Source organism: Sinocyclocheilus anshuiensis, unplaced genomic scaffold (genome assembly GCF_001515605.1).
Source record: "Sinocyclocheilus anshuiensis isolate Anshui unplaced genomic scaffold, SAMN03320099.WGS_v1.1 scaffold3132, whole genome shotgun sequence".
In the NCBI taxonomy this organism is placed as follows: Eukaryota; Metazoa; Chordata; class Actinopteri; order Cypriniformes; family Cyprinidae; genus Sinocyclocheilus; species Sinocyclocheilus anshuiensis.
The window spans coordinates 217278-223277 of record NW_015554059.1 but is presented as its reverse complement, the minus strand read 5'-3'; positions in this window follow the sequence as shown (position 1 = coordinate 223277).

Sequence of the window (6000 nt, the reverse complement as noted above, 5' to 3'; positions counted from 1 at the left end):
TTTCACTTCCTGGTTGGGCGGGGTTTGTTGTAGCGCTTGTAAAAAAATTACCATAGTAACCGTAGTTTCCTGCAAAGTTGCTGCAGTTCTGTTGTATACATGCAAACTCATAATAAATAAATATAGGATCTCTATTAAACACTGTATAAGCTTTCAAATACCTCTTCATTTTGTTTAATCTCTTCTCTCTTTCTGAGGACAATGTTTGACTAATGTAGTAACGCTCCGGTTACTATCGTAACCTCGGTTCCCTGAGAGCGGGAACGAGACATCACGGAATCAAAAAAAAACCAACAGAAAAACATTGGCAAAAAATTAAAATTATTAAAACTTAAAATTAGACTAGGACCATAAACTTCAATCCATTATTTTCATTTATTCCAAATTAAATATGTCATCTGCCCTGCTCTTTTAATTACCTTTAATTATCATTTTCTGTTTATTTTCGTAAGTGAGTGTGTGTGTGACACATTCAATCAGGCTAAAATTATTTGTTTTATCATTTTTACAATTAGCGTAATGAGTAGCAGTAAAATTCCTTCTGGTGGCAGAAGATGCGAGATGTGGATGTAGTACGAGACCCTTCACTGCCCCTCATAAAAATGTCATGCCAGACTGATCATTAATCCTCCACTATCTAAAGTGAGTCTGATCCTTGACGAAATTGAGAGCTCTGAGAGGCAGAGATGTGTCAGCACCTCCGAGTTCATAATCCTCCACGCTCCCCCCTTACTACGGTCTCTACTGTCTAATCACTGATTCAACCACCTCCCTGACACACACACACACACACTGTCTGCCCTGCTCTAACACATACACAAGCCTGTTTCTTTAAAGCAAAATATATAAATATCTCTTTAGAAACATTTTAAATTGCTTCTAGGTAGTGCTGGGCGGTATGACCAAACATTTATATCAGGGTATTTTTCAAAATTATACCGGTTTCACGGTACATGACGGTATTTTTTTTCCATGCATGACCGGGTGTTAACCATATTTTCTACTGATTGAGAGAGGAAATACTGCAGTATATTGACTTAGAATGCCATATTTTACTGTCATGATGAGTGAATATTGTCAAAAAAATACCACACTAAATAGTGACTAAACACGACCCCTTTTAATGTTAACCAGGAGTCACTCTCATTTATAATCACGGCATCGTCTGATATTATGTGATATAAACACCGGTATTCGGTATGAACTGGTATACCGCCCAGCACTACTTCTAGGACAATATGTGTAATGAAAGCGAAATCCTAATATAGAAATGTTCCTAAATAATACATACCCCCATCATCTTAAACCAATATACAACAGCAGACTTTAACTAATGTATATCGTTTTCTCTCTAAGCCACAAAGAGTGAAATAGCATGCACATAATTCAATTTACATTAAATTATTTTGCAATATGGCTCCAAATAAAAGGGAGGAACGTTGATGCCAGTTACATAAGCAGTAAAAAAAGATACCAGCCATTTGTGGTGCTAAACATATGCCTTCAAATTTAAATATTAAGGATAAAAACAAAGAGTCAATTAGAGTGCAGTATTCATACAATTCAAATGTAAAGGATGTGAGAATTATTCATTTGGGTTGAAATGTTAAAGGAGAAGGCTTAGTTTGTTTGTTTTTCTTTGACAGGTTAATCTGGGTAATTCTTGGTGCGTCTTAATTCTGCATCAAGGCAAATCTGCAGTTCTGAAAGTTCAGGGGTTTGTTTTACCATTTATGTGCAAGTATGAATAATTAAGGATAAAGATACGAAGAATACCCCAAAAATAAACTACCAAAAAAAAAATATATATATATTATCTATGATATATCATATAAGATATATAATAAGATAAGTATTTATTATGAATATAAACAATTATCTTGATTATATATATATATATATATATATATATATATATATATATACTGTGTGTGTGTGTGTGTGATTTTATATCTATATAAAAAATGAATTTGTTGACCTTAAAAACGCAAGTATTTACGCTATACTTTTTTTTTAGGGAGATGCCTGCTGACTACAGCCAGTGCAGAGAAGACAGCAGAAAACCACAGTATTTTAAGAGCAAAGCCATCATGGTAACACTTCACATATTGACATCTGCACATAAATTCAATCACTCAGTGCATCAGTGAAAACTGGATTAGGTTTTCCTAAATCGCAGATAAATCCGCCACTCATTGCAATATGTTTCAGCTCCAGCCTGTTGCTTACTATCTGCTTACTGTATACTGACAGTCTGTTTTAATCTAAACCCAAGAGCCTAGCAAACAAGTGGATTTTCAATAAAGCCCTCTAAAATCTGTAGAGAAAAATCCCATGATCCTCTGTGTTAGCTACACAAATATGCACAGCAATGAAAGGATTCGGTCTGAAACAGATTAATTGCAGTGGTAAATGCAATGCGTCTCTCATGTAGTGTGTACTATGTATTACTGCACGCTATTTTATTCATATACAGCTCTATCAGATGAGCTTTTTACAATCTCTGAGACAAGCATGTAGTGATATTGGGATCTTGGTTTCTTGAAAACCAACACGAAACAAAAAAGCGATCCTTGCGCACATCAACCGACAATTCAAGGGGCATTTAGGCCACCTTTGTCTTCTGTTTACCTCCTTGTGGTTTACAAAGCACTCCAATTAAAATCCCTGAGATTAGGACAATTGTGATTAATATTCGTTGGTGGGGCCTGGAGTATGAGACGCAACAAAAGCAAGGGCTGCTTGGAATTGCCTTGAGGAGAACACCTAATGGCGGCTAATTAAAATAAGAGGATTCAATTTGGCCAAAGCAACAGGAACCTAAAGATAATGCATGTATCTAAAATTGCAGAAGATGACACACTCTTGATTCTGCTTCTATCATGTTTGTTATGGCATTTTCACAAATGACTTGCAGCCGATTGCAATAAACCCTTTAATAAACACTATAGGGGGAAAAAAAACTTTTAAAAAGGTTTTCTTAACTTAAATGAAAAAGTTTGGGTATTAAAATAAAAGTGTATTGTAAAGACTAAACATTTTTGAGAATATATTAAATTTAAAGATTTTTGATATATTAAATTTTTTTAATTATTTTAATTATTGTTAGTTAATGCTTGTACAGAATCTAGGTTAATGCTAATTATGACATCTACTACTACATTTTAACATTAAGTTGCATAAATAAATAAAAAATAATGTATTATAAACAAAAAGAACGAATCCGGAAAGAACGATTTTTTTCTTTTAAAGAAATTAATACTTTTATTCAGCAAATACTCATTAAATAGGTCAAAAGTAAAGAAATTTCTGTTTCAAAGATTTCTGTTTCAAATAAATGCTGTTCAAAGAAATTCATCAAAAAATCCTTTAAAAATCTATCACAAGTCTATCACAGTTTCCACTCAAAAATTAAGCAGCACAACTGTTTTCAACATTGATAATAATCAGAAATGTTTCAAATCAGTATATTAGAATGATTTCTGAAGGATCATGTGACAATGAAGACTGGAGTAATGATGCTGAAAATTCAGCTCTGCATCAGGAATAAATTACATTTTTTTTAAATGGATTAAAATAGAAAAGCTATTTTAAATTCCAATATTTCGCAATATTACTGTTTTTACTATATTTTGAAGAAATCAATGCGGCCTTGGTGAGCAGAAGAGACTTCTTTCAAAAACATGAAAAACGCTACTCAAACTTTTGAATGGTAGTATATATTGAACAATAGTATTAACATTCATCTGGATTAATAACTGCTGTATAAAAAAAATAGTTTTTAGTGCATGATTCCTAATATATTAACTAATATTAATACGTTTTAACAAATTTTGACATAATGGAACCCAACCGAAGGGTTGACCGAACTAAATGAAGTGGTTATGACTTCAAGAAAAGAATGAAACACCAGAAAGGTTTGAGCTGTGTTACAGAGACGCGTAGCGGAGCGACTGCCAGGTTGAAGGAGAGAGTGTGTGTGTGTGTGTGTGTGTGTGTGTGTGAGACTGAAGATGTGCACGAGGGAGAGTGAGACAGCACATCACAGCATGGGCTCGATGTGGGAGCAATCCAGTTACTTAAACTGATCAAGATTTAATTAACATAACGCTCGGCAATTACTCTGTAATTAAAGTCATTTGTCCTCTTGTGGAGCTGAGAGTGCCACTGCTGCCATAGAGCTGCAAATTAGAGAGGGGAAGCGAGGAGGGGGATGATGAGGGGCTCGATGCTGCTGATGTGTTTGTGTATTAGCCCTAGCCCTATAAATACACTGCCATTCTGACTAACTGCTTGTTTTATCATTGGAAAAGAAGGAAAGAAACTATAAATATATGTCCATTCACAGTATGGGTTTGCAGAAGCAATTTGCCCAACTTTGAGTTGATATTGCTTGGTCAGTATATTATTAAAGATATCAGCTGTTCCTGTATATAAAATATTGGTAACACTTTAGTTTCGGGACCAATTCTCACTGTTAGTTGCTTATTAGCAGGCATATTAGTAAAAGTGAAAGTGAAGTGACCTGGCCAAGTATGGTGACCCATACTTGGAATTAGTGCTCTGCATTTATCCCATCCAAAGTGCACACACACAGCAGTGAACACACACACCGTGAACACACACCCGGAGCAGTGGGCAGCCATTTATGCTGCGGCGCCCGGGGAGCAGTTGGGGGTTCGGTGCCTTGCTCAAGGGCACCTCAGTCATGGTATTGAAGGTGGGAGAGAGGGATATCACTACCCCACCTACAATCCCTGCCGGTACGAGACTCGAACCCGCAACCTTTGGGTTACAAGTCCGACTCTCTAACCATTAGGCCACGACTTCCCTCACTAGCATATTGGCTGTTTATTAGTACTTATTAAAGTCCATATTAATACCTTACCTAAACTTAACAACTACCCTACTAACTATTAATAAGCAGCGAGTTTATTGAGGCAAAAGTCATAGTTAATAGTTAGTTAATAGTAAGAATTGGTCCCTAAACTAAAGGCTTGTCACAAAAATGTCAATGCAATTCGTAACTGTTTTATGTTTTGGCAATTCATAAAATCTCATTTGTGCCTGGACCTTCATGGTTTTGTTTTTCACACGTTTCCATACGAATCACATCACGCAAATCCATAAGAAATCACCAACTTAAAAAACAAATAAAGCATGCATCTCATGAGATTTCTATTGTTATTGCCTAAAAGATACAGTTTAACACAAGTTGACCTTATAGTGTGGCATAATGGCAAGCTCTATGGGGTAAGTTGTCAAAAAAGGGAACCTTTTTTTTTAATTGACAGTGATTTGAAAAGTTTATATATATATATATATATATAAAAACCCTTTGTCCACAATATAATTGTTTTTAAAATGGCAGTTGCTGTTTATTGTCTTTTCAGCCGAATTTAATCTGTAAAGCAATTAAGAAACACAAAACAAATCCGTTTTTATTATTATTATTAATTAATTAATTAAAATTACAGCATAAAACATAGGGCCTATGTGATAACTTGACCTACAAATATTTTTGGTTAAATCTACATTCATCTAAAGTAGTTGATCCTTACCTTTAACCTATATCTATCTATCTATCTATCTATATTGAAAGGTTAAAATAATAAAAATTAAAAAATCACAAAATAAGTTTTCTATTAGGTGTCTGTAAACAACATAGGCCTAATAATAACAGATAATAGAGAAACCAAGCATTTCTGCAACTGGATTTTTGACTCACTTACAGCTAATGTGACAACCAGCCCCGGTCTCACCTTCAGTGAAGATGTTTTTTCTCAGGTAACCTGGAACAGCTCATATGACAGATGAAGAATGTTACTGTGTGCAGACCTTTAATCTGACGTCACGTTTACTATAAAAGGGTTTTTACTGAAACTTCGGGGGCTCGTAAACAATCTATGACAACAGAAGCCAACTGAGACCGCTGTGCCGTTGTTTTGCACCGAGGCAAAGATTACGCGTTAAAAAGCTATTAAGGAGACATTTCAAAAC